We start from the raw sequence: 15,300 nt of genomic DNA, 5'->3' as shown, positions 1-15,300 counted from the left end.
AATATGAGAATAATATCCCAGTCACCAATACAGGCAGAACAATGTGTGACTTATCACCCAGGAGAAATAGTAGCATCAGGTTTACTCATACAGAATCCTAATAAGCAGCCTGGTGATAGTCACCCAGATTCTGATTCCAGATCACAAAATCCAGCAATTTACTGGACAGCAGCTGTAACAACTGACCGACCTATGCTCACAGTCTATATAAATGGCCTTCCATTGGAAGGACTGGTAGACACTGGTGCAGATCAGACGGTCATTACAGGTGACTATTGCATCACTGGCAAAGATTAAAGCAGACACCTACATGTCTGGTGTAGGAGGATCAATAGCAGCTGAAGTTAGTGCTACCCCTTTGAGATGGACATTTGAAGGCAAAACAGGAGTTTTTACTCCTTTTATACTTGAAAAAATCCCCATCAATCTGTGGGGAAGAGACATTTTACAGCAATTAGGGTTAAAAATGAGTACTTCGGTTTTTTAAGCAGGGCTGCTGTTTGAAGGCCTACCAACACTTTCACCTGTTCCTATCCAATGGAAAACTGTTACACCAGTGTGGATAGAGCAGTGGCCCTTAAGTAAAGATAAAATTCAGGCCTTATTAGATATAGTACAGGAGCAGCTTGACCAAGGACACTTAAAACCTTCTCTAAGTCCTTGGAATTCCCCAGTGTTTGTTGTGAAAAAGAAATCTGGAAAATGGAGGATGTTAATGGATTTAAGAAAAGTGAATGAACAGATGGAAACTATGGGAACTCTTCAGCCTGGACTTCCATCTCCTACTCAGTTGCCTAGAGAATGGCCTCTTTGGGTCATAGATATTAAGGATTGTTTCTATTCTATCCCTCTGGATAAGAAGGATATGAAAAGATTTGCCTTTTCAGTGCCCAGCGTTAACTTAGCTGAGCCTTATAAAAGATATGAATGGACAGTTTTGCCACAGGGAATGAAAAACAGCCCTACTATGTGTCAAATGTATGTTGCTGCTGCTCTTGCTCCAGTAAGAAAAGCATTCCCAAAAGTTATGCTATTACATTACATGGATGACATTTTGGGATGTGCACCTGAGGAACAAATGTTAGAGGCATGTCTACAAAAGACCATAGAAACACTAAGGAATTACAAATTATACATAGCACCAGAAAAAATTCAAAGACATGCTCCTTTTCAATATTTAGGATATGAAGTATACCCTAAGGTGCTTACAGTTCAAAAACTCTCCTTAAGAACAGAAAAGCTAAACACATTGAATGATTTTCAGAAATTGATAGGAGATATCCAATGGATGCGACCAGTGTTAGGTTTGACTACCTATCAGTTACAACCGTTATATGACATTTTAAGGGGAGACAGTGCTTTAAATTCACCACGCCAGCTTACAAAAGAAGCTCAAGAGGCTTTGAGAGAAGTTGAACTGGCTTTATCCAATGTGGTTGAAAGAGTCACTCAAAAACCCTTGGAGATATCAGTTTTTGCCACACAAGAGGCACCCACAGCAGTCCTTCATCAAGGACACAGTGTGATAGAGTGGGTGAACCTCCTGGCACAACCAGAACAAAGCCTTACACCCTACCCAGTGCTTGTGGCTAGAATTTTATTAAAGGCCACTAAGCGAGCAGTACAATTATCTGGGACAAGACCTGACAAGATATACACCTTTTATACCAATACACAAATTAATGTGTGTTGTGAGACCATCCCAGAGTGGCAAATTTTATTAGCCATGGCTCCAAATTTTTTACATGGGTCTCCATTAAAGATAACTAGACTATTACATAATTGGCGATGGACTCTTGAAGAAAAAGTTTCTAAAGTTCCTCTTCAAGGACCAACTATCTTCACGGATGCATCCAAACATAATATTTGTGCTGTGTACTCTCATGATCTAACTATAAAGAGAGTAGTCAGAACTCCTTTTCAGTCCACTCAGCAGAATGAATTGTACGCGATCATTCTAGCTCTTACTTATTATCCAGGAGACATAAATATAATATCTGATTCGGCCTATTCAGTAGGTGTGGTACAAAGAATTGCCACAGCCCAAATAAAATTTGCAGCCTCTAATATATATCAGCTCTTTAAGAAACTTCAAGAGCAAGTGAGAAAGCATCCAGGTAAGATCTATATATTACATGTCCATTCTCATAGTGGACTTCCAGGTCCCATATTTGATGGCAATTCAAAGGCAGATAGCCTTCTAACTATGTTGGTCAATACCCCTTTATTCCAAGAAGCCCAGGCATCTCATTCTAAATATCATCAGGCTGCTTGAGCTTTACATTTACAATTTGGAATAACAAGAGAGGAAGCTAGGAGCATAGTAAAAGCCTGTACGGCTTGCCTTCCTTTCCACGCTCCTACACTGCCTCCAGGGAAGAACCCTCGTGGTTTGAGACCCAATGAAATCTGGCAAATGGATGTGACCCATTATAAATCTTTTGGTCATCTGTCTTTCATCCACGTTGTGGTAGACACCTTTTCAGGATTCACTTTTGCAATGCCAGCAGCAAAAGAGACAGCCCGAGTGGTCACTGAATTCCTCACACAAGCATTTGCCATTATGGGTATGCCGCAAGCAATAAAAACAGACAATGGTCCTGCTTATACTTCAAAACATTTTGCACACTTTTGTGCACAGTATAAGATTTTACATACCCTGGGCATACCTTTTAATCCTCAAGGACAGGCAATAGTGGAGAGGAGAAACAGAGATATTAAGACGCTCCTCCAAAAACAAAAGAAAGGGGGAGCCACAGGTAACCCTAGAGAACTTCTAAATCTAGCTCTTTATACTATTAACTTCTTGATTTTTGACAAAGATGCACTGGCTCCAGAGACAGGTTTTATAACCCACCGGAAGGTCAGTGTCCAGTGCGAGCAGCTCCACTATCTTTAGATAATCGCTAGGTGATGTGGAGAGACCCAGAAAGTGGTGAATGGAAAGGACCAGATAGGCTAACTGCTTTGGGGAGAGGGTTTGCTTGTATCTCTACAGGTGGAGAAGGAATGGGTGCCAACGAGCCATATTGCCTTATCCATCGCAGAGAGATGGAGCAGACCCTTGAAACAAAGGAGAAGACCCAAGAAATATCGGGTGGTTCTGTTGCTGATTGTGCTCACCATTGAAAGAGCGTGGCAGTTATGGCGTTTGACTCATGGACATCAAAGATTGTTGGACTTCAAAACCCTCAGGAATCATTGGATTCTCTGAGCCATAGGACTCGAAAACTCTCAGGAATCATTGGATTCTCTGAGAAATGATAAGACTGTTACAACACTTCAAAATCTGCTGGAATCATTGGATTCCCTAACACATAAAAAGACTTTTGCAGGACTTCAAAAACTCAGGGGGATCATTGGATTCCCTGACATGTGAAGCAATGGACAATAGATTGGTTTGGGACTATCTCTTGGCTGCTGAAGAAGGTGTATGTGTGACTGTTGTTTACAAACCCTCCTAGGACTTCTGGTGATCTTTTCCAACACCATGTTGATTTATATTGTTTGCTATTCCGCTACTTGCGTGTACAATTCATGTTTGTTACACCACATCGAGCCTGCACTGACTGAGGGAGGGTCATCCCTAATAGCCTCTGCGTTATTGCTATGTGCTTGTGTAATACCTCCCATGCTGATGGGTTTGTGCATAATAAGACCCTTCAGCCCAGAAACCTGCTAGCAACCCCCATTTCCCTTTGGTGCTTTTCATCTCCCTTCCTGAGATGTCAGGTAGGGCGTGATCATCTCCTTTTTAGTGCTTTCACCGCCTTTTCTGAGAAGTCAGGGAGGCTGTGATCACCTCCTTTTCGGTGCTTTCACCTCCTTCTCTGAGAAGTTAGGAAGGCTGTGATCACCTCCCCTTGGGGGCTCTGACCTCCCTGAGGAGTCAGGGATGGCATGACCACCTGTGTTCAAAATAAAAGAAAGCGGGAGATGTAATGGGCTGAGGTTTGAGTTGATGCACTGAGGTCCCAAGTACGTGAGGCTAAATAGTAATTGGGCTATACTCTATTAATATACATGATTGGATAAAGAATGGTCCCTGCCCACTCTCCGTGCAAGTCCTGATGTGTTGTATAGGAAATGACGATTTTGGTGGGTGGAGGCAGAGAGAGAGACAGGAAGAGAAGCTGGGAGAGATTGGGCTGGGTTCGAGACTCCGAGCTGCTGGTTGTGTGGCTGCTGGTCGAGCTAGCTTCTTGACTCAGCTGTACACATTGCTATTGCCGATTCTCTTCCACCTCCAATCCTTCTTCACTGAGAATAAAGACTGACAATTTTCCCCTAACCTGAATTCCTGACTCCGGCTGTTTTAAAAATACACGATCTTCACATTACCTTCCTTCCTTCCTTCCTTCTTTCCTTCCTTCTTTGAAAGGAAAAAAAACCCTCAAAAATACAGTTAAAGAGAGACACACAGAGACAGAGAGAGACAGAGATTGAGAGCCAGAAACAGAAAGAGATACAGTCTGAGAAAGGGAAGGCTTCACAATGTGTATTCAGACACAATCAGTTTCTTCTTTGAGGGAGTGTTAAGGAGCAAGACACTTTTGAGGAGGGATTGGATGAAAGGAAAAAGAGAATAGAATAAATGAGGCAAAATACAGTTAGTAATAATGGATGTAAAAAAATTGAAGCAAACTTCTCTGATAAGGCCTTATTTCTCAAACATAAAGGGAACTGAGTCTTATTTATAAAAAAGAGAGAGCCATGCAACTGATAAATGATGAAAAATTTGATTTATGCCCAAAGAGCTATAAATTCAGGAATATCTTTTGACCTAACAATTCTACTACTAGGCAACTCCTCCAAGCTTCATTGAAATCTAAAGCAGATTAAGTCTCTGAAATAGGTTTTGAATGACAAGAACTCACAAATATTTGAAGTTCAACAAAATTCCAGAAAAAGATACTTTGGGATAACTTCAGAAAAGATCTATTTTAATTGGACAGGGGTAGAGGCTTCTGACCTGTGACCACAGCCCAGGGAGCCCAGTGTAAGAAGCTGGGGCTGGAAGCCTGTGTATTGAAGCATCTCCTGCTCACCAGGGAATCTACCATGATACTCTTAGGTGACTCTGTCCTGGTTACAAGGCAGTGGATCAGAAGATTAGCTGTAAGGCACACAAAGCAAATTCAAAAGGCAAATTGTGAACCTCTGAATCCCGGAATGTGGGACCTGGCCAGGCCTACATAGCATCAAAAGTCAGCGAACAAGACTGGAACAGGGGCAAACTAAAGCAGTTTTTGCCCATTTCCCTTGAGAGCAGACTTTAATCTTTAAAAAATGAGCAAAAAATAAAAAAGAGCTCTGATTATAGGCAGTGTTTGGAGAAAGAGAAAAGAATTTACAACTATTTCTGATGAAAAGACTAGAGCTGAATAGAAAATTTGATCTTCAAATACAGAAATCAAGAGAAGCATTAAAAGGTAAAAAAGAAAGAAAACGAACTTTCTTTTAAAAGTTAAAAAGCTTATATCCCTATATGGGAAGATGACATGTTTAACTCTTGAGATGGTGCAGGAATAATCTGATTATATTGTGATGATTTAAGAAAGAAAGTAGAGGAGGAAAGGGGATTCTATTGGAAGAAGAATTGACCATGTATTAGAGCAGCAAAAGTTAAAAATCAAATGCAGAAAGACAGAAATAGTAAATGCATTTTTTTTCAGAACATGATACAATAAAAATTACATGTTATAAAATACCAGGGGAAATAGATGAAAAATTAATTGGAAATTAAATTAATTAATCTTAAACAATAAGTGAGTAAAACAATAAATCTCAGACAAAATCAATTTCATCCAAGAGAATGACAACAATAAGACAACATACCATAACTGGTGGGATGCAGCCAAAGCAGTTATTCGGAGAAATTTTATATTTCTAAATGCTTACTTTCATAAAATAGAAAAAGAGAAGATCAATAAATTGAGCTTACACCTAAAAAAGGTAGATAAAGAACAAATTAAAAATTCCCAATTAAATACCAAATCTGAAATTCCAAAAATAAAAGGAAAGATTAATAAAATTGAAATTAAGAGACTTGTTAAATTAATAAATAAAATCAAGAGTAGATTTTAATGAAAAAAAACCCAGCAAAATAGATAAACCATTAATTTGATTAGAAAAAGAAAGATCAAATTGTTAGTCTCAAAAATGAAAAAGGAGACATGCACCAATGAAAAGGAAATTATAGCAATATTTAGCAGTTATTTTGCCCAACTCTATGACAATAAATTCAATAATCTAAATGAAATGGAGGGATATCTACAAAAATATGGATTGCCCAAGTTAACAGAAGAGGAAATTTAATTGTTTATTTAAATAGTCCAATTTTTTGAAAAAAAAAAGAAAGAAATAGAGCAAACTATTAATCAACTCCCTAAGAAAAAATATCCAGGGACAGATGGGTTTACATGTAAATTGTACGAAACATTTAAATAAAAATAATTCCAACACTGTATAAACTATTTGAAAAAAAATAAGGAAAGAAGGAGTCTTACCAAATTTATTTTATGACACAGATATGGTATTGATAGCTAAACCAAATAGGGTGAAAACAGAGAAAGAAAATTATAGATCAATTTCTGTAATGAATATTGTGTAAAAATCTTAAATAAAATATTAGCAAAGAGATTACATAAAGTCATCCCCAGGATAATACACTATGACTAAGTAAGATTTATACCAAGACTGCAGGGCTGGTTCAATATAGGAAAATCATTAGTATACTTGACTACATCAATAGTCAAACTAACAAAAATCATATGATAAGCTCAATAGATGTAGAAAAAGCATTTAACAAAATCCACCACCCATTCCTATTAAAAGTACTAGAGAATATAGGAATAAATGTAGTTTTCCTTAGAAATGATCAGTAGCATCTATTTAAAACCATCAACAATCATCATATGTAATGGGGACAAATGAGAACCATTCCCAGTAAGATCAGGGGTGAAACAAAGTTGTCTGCTATCACCATTACTATTCAATATTGGTTAGAAATGCTAGTTTTGGTAATAAGAGAAGGAAAAGAGATTAAAGGAATTAGAGTAGGTAATGAGGAATTCAAATTATCACTCTTTGCAGATGATTTGATGGTAATACTTAGAGAATCTTAGAGAACTAACTGAAAAACTACTAAAAACAGTTCACAGCTTTATAAAATTTTCAAGATACAAAATAAATCTATATAAACCATCAGCATTTTATATGTTACCAACAAAGTCCAGTTGCAAGAGATACAAAGAGAAATCCCATTTAAAAAAACCATCAATAATATAAAATATTGGGGAGTCTACCTGCCAAGGCAAAGTCAGTAACTGAAGTTACAATACACTTTCCACACAAATAACATCAGATTTAATCAACTGGAAAAATATCAGGTGCTCATAGGTAGGAGACGCTAATATAATAAAAATATAAACAATACCTAAATTGATCTACTTATTCATTGTCATACAAATCAAACTCCCAAGAAATTTTTTACAGAGCTAGAAAAAATAATAACAAAGTTCATCTGGAAGAACAAAAGGTCAAGAATTTTAAGAGAATTAATTTAAAAAAGTGCCAATGAAGGTGGTCTGTGCCAAACCTAAAACTATATTATAAAGCAGTAGTCATCCAAACCATTTGTTACTGGCTAAAAAATAGACTACTTGATTAGTGGAATAGGTTAGGATCATGGGACAAAACAGTAAATAACTATAGCAATCTAGTCTTTCATAAACTCAAAGACCCCAGCTTTTAGGATAAGAATTCACCATTTGACAAAAATTACCAGAAAAATTTTATAGTATGGAAGAAACTAGGCATTAACGACACCTAACACCACATACCAAGATAATGTCAAAATGGGTTCATGATTTGGATATAAAGAGTAATATTATAAGCAAATTTGAAGAATATAGGATAGTTTACCTCTTAGATTTGTGGAAAAGGAAGGAATTTGTGTCCCAAGAAGAACTGTAATTCTTAATTGAACACCAAACAGATAATTTTGATTATATTAAGCTAAAAAGTCTTTGTACAAATAAAACTGATTCAGACAAGATTAGAAGGGAAGCAATAAATTTGGAAAACATTATTTCATTTAAGGGCTTTGTTAAAAGCCTTTTTTCTAAAATATATAGATAATTGACTTAAATGTATAAGAATTGTAGTTATTCTCCAACTGATAAATGGTCAAAAGATATGAACAAACAATTTTCTTTCTTTTTTCTCAACTAATAATTTATTTATTTTGACATGATTTTCAGTAACATCTTACTTTGTCATCCCATTTGTGGTTTTCTTGGCAAATATGCTGAGTATTTTGTCATTGGATTGTCATTTCTTTCTCCAAATCATTTTACAGATGAAGACTTGCACAGAATCACGAAAGTGTCTGAGGTCATATTTGAACTCAGGAAGATGAACTCAATATTGACTCCAGTACTATATCTATTGTGCTAGTTAGCTGCTCATTTATTTTTAAATTTTTTTATTGTAGTTTTTTGTTGACAAAACATATGCATGGGTAATTTTTCAACATTGACCCTTGTAAAAACTTCTGTTCCATTTTTTCCTTTTTCCTCTACTCCTTCCACTAGATAGCAGGCAGTCCTATACATGTTAAAGTATATGTTAAATACAATATATGTATACATATTTATCCAGTTACCTTGTTGCATAAGAAAAATCGGATTTAGAAAGAAGCTAAAAATAACCTGGGAAGAAAAACAAAAAAGTAAGCAAACAACAACAGAAAGAGTGCAAATGTTATGTTGTGTCCACACTCATTTCCCAGTGTTCTTTCACTGGGTGTAGGTGGTTCTGTTCATCACTTATCAATTGGAATAATTTTCAAATGAAGAAATTAAAACCATTTCTAGTTATATGAAAAGGTGCTCTAAATCACTATTGATCAGAGAAATGCAAATTAAGACAACTCTAAGATACCAGTCCACATTTCTCAGATTGGCTAAGATGACAGGAAAACTGGGACACTAATACACTGTTGGTGGAACAGACCCAACCATTTTGGAAAGCAATTTGGAAATATATCAAAAAATTATCACTGCGCATATCCTTTGATTCAGCATATCCTTTGGTTCAACAGTATTTCTATTGGGCTTGTATCCCAAAGAAATCTTAAAGGAGGGAAAGGGACCCATATATGCAAAAATGTTTGTGGCAGCCTTTTTCATAGTGGCAAGAAACTAGAAATTGAGTGGATGGCCATCAGCTGGAGAATGTCTGAATAAGTCATTGTATATGAATGTTATGGAATATTATTGTTGTATAAGAAATGATAAGCAGGATGATTTTAGAGAGGCCTGGAGAGAGGTACATGAACTGATGCTAAATGAAATGAGCAGAACCAGGAAATCTTTGTACATGGCAACAGTAATATTATGTGATGATCAATTCTGATGGATGTGATTTTTACAACGAGATGAACGAGGCCACTTCCAGTGATCTTGTTATGAAAAGAGCTATCTACAGCTAGAGAGAGGATTGATTGAACTGAGTGTAGATCATAACACAACATTCTCATTTTGTTGTTGTTGTTGTTTGTTTGCATTGTCTTTTTTCATTTTCTTTACTTTTTGATCTGATCTTTCTTGTGCAAAAAGATAATTATCTACAACTATGTTTACATATATTAGATTCAACATATATTTTAACATGTATAACATATATTGGATTACTTGCCATCTAGGGGAGAGGGTGTTGGGAATGAGGAGTAAATTTGCAACACAAGGCTATGCAAAGATCAATGTTGAAAAATTATCCATGCATTTGTTTGAAAATAAAAAGCTTCAATAAAAATGATACAAGCCACAAAAAAGAAAAAGAGAAGTAGAAGGGTAGAAAAGTGAGTTTTAGATAAGCACAAGACATAATAGCTTTTTGGCAAGAAGGATGAGTACTTAATTTGTATGTAAGGCACTATGTATTTATATTTTTTTATATTTGCATTTGTATTGATTTGTATATAAGACATATATATATATATGAGACACACTATGTTTTTAGCCCTTGATTTACTTGGGCTATCAATTGCCTTTTCTAAGCAGAAAGAAGAAGTTAATGGTATATGTGTGGGTTAGTCAATTAAAAGTATCTGTGTTAAACCAAAAAAAAAAATCCAAAACACTAGAGGGTATAGGAATAAATGGAATTTTCATAAAAATGATAAGTAGCATCTATTTAAAACCATAAGCAAGCTTTATATGTAATGGAGACAAACTAGAACCATTCCCAGTAAGATCAGGTGTGAAACAAAATTGCCCACTATCATCTATTATGAGAATTTAAGGTCAAAGGATATGATTGATAAATGAGCAAAGGATACGCACAATTTCAGATGAAGAAATTGAAACCATTAATAATCATTTGAAAAGGTGCTCTAAATCACTATTGATCTTAGAAATTCAAATTAAGACAACTCTGAGGTACCTCTACCTCCCTTTCAAGTTCTCTAAGACAACAGGAAAAGATGACGAATGCTGTAGGGAATGTGGGAAAACTGGGATATTGTTGGTGGAATTGTGAACTGATCCAATCATTCTGGAGAGCAATTTGGAACTCTGCCCAAAGGGCTATGAAATTGTGCATACATTTTGATCCAACAGTCTTTCTACTGGGCTTGTATCCCAAAGAGATTTTAAGGGAGGGAAAGGTACCCACATGTGCAAAAATGTTTGTGACAGCCCTTTTTGTAGTAGCAAGAAACTAGAAAATGAGTGGATGCCCATCAGTTGGAAAATGGTTGAATAAGTTGTGGTATATGGATGGTATGGAATATTATTGTTCTATAATGACCAGAAGGGTGATTTCAGAGAGGTCTGAGGAGAATTATATGAACTGAGGCTAAGTGAAATGACCAAACCAGGCAGTCATCTCACACAGTAGATTATATGATGATCAATTCTGATGGACATGGCTTTCAACAATGAGATGATTCAGTACTGTTTCAATGATCTTGTGATGAAGAGAATCATCTATACCCAGAGAAAGAGAAGACTGTGGGAACTGAGTTTGGATCACAACATAGCATTTTCACTGTTTTTGTTGTTGTTTGCTTCCATTTTGTTTTCTTTCTCATTTTTTTCCTTTTTTGATTTGATTTTTCCTGTGCAGCAAGATAATTGCATATATATTCATGTGTATATTGGATTTAATATATATTTACTTTATTTAACATATATTTGATTACTAGCCATCTAGACAAGGAAGTAGGGAAAGGGGGGGGGATTAGAACACCAGATTTTGCAAGGGTTAATGTTGAAAAATTATCCATGCATATGTTTTAGAAATAAAAATCTTAAATAATAAAAAAAAATAATTCTGACTCATTTTATCCTACTAGCCACCCCAGTAAGATCTACTTTTTCTTGACTTAGAAGTGGATTATTACACTAATAACACTGGTTTTAAGTAGGCAATATTTATAGATTCACATAGGCTAGTGTTGAAATTACCCTTAAAGAAAAAAGAAATAAATCCAATAACTTGTTAAATGGATGAATTACTAATAAACTTTCTCAGTATATAACACAGAAATTGTGTGATTAATATATTTGACACCAGAAGCAGACCAACTTTTCACACCTACCTTTTTATATGACAAAATTATTCCATTTATAATTTTTAACAGAATGATAATAGTAATAGAAAAATGTAGGCAGTTAAAATTTATTTTATTAAATTTCTTAGATTTAATCCTGAAACAAAAAAGTGACAGGGGAACTGGATATATGAATTGCACCTGAAAAAACTTCAAATCATTCCGAGCTTTACAGACTTTAGAAACAAATTGTTGTAGCTGAATTCACATATCTTGGAGGCTGACTTTCATGTATGACAGGGAGTTTTTTATTTGCTTTATAATGTTTATTAAAAGATAATTTTTTTTTAAAAAATGGTGATCAATGTTACCCACATACTAACATAACTCAGCAGTGACTATAGCAACTGCTAGTAACTGTATTTTTAGTGCACATTGCTTTATGAGTCATGTTAGAAGAGAAAAATCAGAGCAAAAGGGAAAAACCATAGGAAAGATTAAAAAATAAATAAAAAGAAGTGAACATATCATATGTTGATTTACGTTAAATTTCCTTAGTTATTTTTCTGGATGCAGATGGTATTTTCTTCCCAAAGTCTATTTGGAATGCTTTGGATCACTGAATCATGTTTTTGAGAAGAAACATGCATTTTATAGTTGATCATCACACTTTCTTGCTGTTATTGTGTACACTTTATTCCTAGTTCATGTAAATCTTTCCAGGCCTTTCTAAAATCTTATTTAGACATCTGGAAGATGCATTCCTTTCCCAAGACACTAATCATTGATAAATATCATTATTCTCTGAATTTGAATCATCTTTGGTGCTTATATTTCATAGTACCCTTTGTCCTTCTGACTGGATTCTCTGACTGAAGGATAAAGTTGTGAGCTCCAAAACCTGCAGTTAAGTAGGGGAGTAGCATAGTCTTTCCCACCTGTTTTTGGACTTCTTTGGATTTTCACCTCGTTATGGCATTCTATGTAGATTATTGTCATCATTGTATATATTGTTCTATTTCTGCTTACTTCATACTGCATTAGTTCATATGAGTTTACCTCTAACTTATATTTATTAAAATTTTCTAATATCACAGTAAGATTTTGATATGTTCATATAATAATCTATTCAATCCTTTTACTTTCTTTTTCTTCTTTTAGATTTTTTTTCTTTTCCAACATGACTTATTAGAAATGTATTTCATGTAACTAAACACGAATATTGTATATCAAATTAATTATCTTCTCAAGATTGAGTAGGGGATGAAATGCATTCACACTCTATGAGATTTTTTTTTTGGAGGATAGCATTTTTCATCACAACTCTGTTGGTATTGTCTTGAATCATTGAATGGCTGAGAAGAGCTAAGTCCTTCAAAGTTGATCATCCTGCAATACTGTTATTAAAACATACAATATTCTCCTGCTTCTCCTCACTTCACATTGCATAAGTTCTTATAAATCTTTCCAGATTTTTCTGAAAAATTCCATATATTGTTTCTCATAGAATAATAATAGTCCCTTAAAATAACATAATGCACCTTGTTAAGCCAGCCCCAAATTTAAGGGCATTCCCTCATTTACAAATCCTTTGTTAACACAAAAAGAGCTACTATAAATATTTTTGTACATATAGATCTTTCTCCTTTCACTTTGATCTCATTGGAATACAGACCTAGTAGTGATATTGCTGGACCAAAGAGTATTTTCTTTTGTTTTCTTTTTATTATTAAAGCGTTTTTATTTTTCAAAACATATGCTTGAACAATTCTTCAACATTAGCCCTTGAAAAACCTTGTGTTCCAATTTCACCACCTTCTCCCCACGCCCTCCCCTAGATGACAAGTAATACAATATATACTAAATATGTTAGAAATATATGTTAAAACCACATATTTATACAATTATTGGCATGAACAATTTTATTGCCCTATGGGCGTGATTCCAAATAATTCTCCAGAATAGTTGAATCAGTTCATAACTCCATAACAGTGAATAGATGTTTTTCATTTTCATTTGTTTAATAAATACTAATTTAAAGCATTTTATATGTAATTGAGAAAATATAAAATACAATTAAAAACAAACAATTAAATTGAGTTTACAATTTTAAAATAATCATATGTTAACTAGTGTCAAGCCTTAAATATTTGAAATTTCACTGGAGACCCCTCTTACAAAATATCAAAATTATTATTCCTATATTACATATGATAAAAATTAAGTTCTGTAAAAGTTTTCCCCATTCAGTCAAGCAATTAACTTTTATGAATGTTTACTATATGACCAATATAATTTTAAATACTAGGGTATAAAAAGAGGTTAAAGACTGTCCTTGATCTTAAGAAAACTACAAACAAATTGGGCAGAAAATAAGCAAACAAATATGACCAAACAAGCTATAAGCATTAAAGAAAGAAAATAATTAAGAGAAGGTAAACTCTGGGATGAAGTGAAATTGGAAAAACATTCCTATAGAACATGGGAAATTAGATGGGACTTTAAAGACAGGAAATCAGTATACATAGATGAAGAGCTATGGTCACACAGCTATTTCATTTTGGAGGTAGACCCCAATTGTGGTCTCTTGGCACAAAGTATTGTAATCCTCCAAGGACCTCTCATCTAAAAGATTGCCCTGAAGACCACTAGTTCCTCATGTCAATATTTCTAGGTACGTCATTGAATATAAATAATTGTTATTTGAACACTGAAAACTCTTTATACCATATAGCTTCAGTTAATCTTAGTAGAATCTTCAAGTCTCTTATACAGATTCTATCTATAATCTCCATCTTTCCTTATATTCAGCTTCAAGTGAGATCCTGCCCATCTGGGGTAAAGATTTATTTCCTTAATAGAGGATATATGCTATCTAGCACAAAGCAGATCATGGACATACAGGAAAATGAAAAGATTGAAAGAAAGCAAGTAAAGATTTCTTGAGATCTGAGAGGTGGGAATAGAGAAGATGAAATATTCTAGACTAGGAATTTGGAGTGAATATGATTTACTAGATTTAGCAGATAAAGAAACAAACTTTTAATGTGGCTCAAAATACTAAGATTCCATATGAAGGTAAAAGATAAAGGAAAGGCTAATAGATTGGATGTTCAGCTGGTGGGCACCAGTGTTTTTTTTTCTCTGGGCAATAGTTTATTTAAATTTTTTTTCCATAGTGGATGAAGATTTGATGCTCTGCTTGACAGTCCCTTGGGTTTAATTATTTTCTCTACACTGTCTTATTATGCAATTAACAATACTATACCACACTCAAGTCATTGCTTCCACCTGTCTGTGAGTGGTACTTTAACATCTATATGATGAGCAACTTGAGGTTAAAGAGGACCTCTCTTCTTGTCTGTTCAATCTTTGTGCCTAGTCTAGAGAACTGTACTGCAAAATTGTTCATCTCAAATAGCACATGATGAGAATTAAGAAGATAGGATTCTAGTTCTTGTGAAAGGACTGACTCACTGTGTTATATTAAGAAAATCACTCCTCTCTGAGCCTATTTTCTATTTTTTAAATAGAGAGCACTGGGTGGGATAGAAGGTATTATTAGGTAATTTATAAGTGTATGTCTAGCTTTGTCATTTCTGATTCTTTTCCCTGCCAGATCCAGTTTATCATTTTTCTCTGAACATTCTTTTATCGTCATACACACACCTTTCTTGAAATTCTGTAATTCATCTAGGAAGTCACTACAGTTTGGTGGGATTTCTCACTACAAATCCCAG

Source organism: Sarcophilus harrisii, chromosome 3, assembly GCF_902635505.1.
Source record: "Sarcophilus harrisii chromosome 3, mSarHar1.11, whole genome shotgun sequence".
In the NCBI taxonomy this organism is placed as follows: domain Eukaryota; kingdom Metazoa; phylum Chordata; class Mammalia; order Dasyuromorphia; family Dasyuridae; genus Sarcophilus; species Sarcophilus harrisii.
The sequence above is the reverse complement of the archived record's forward strand: the minus strand, read 5'-3'. Positions refer to the sequence as shown.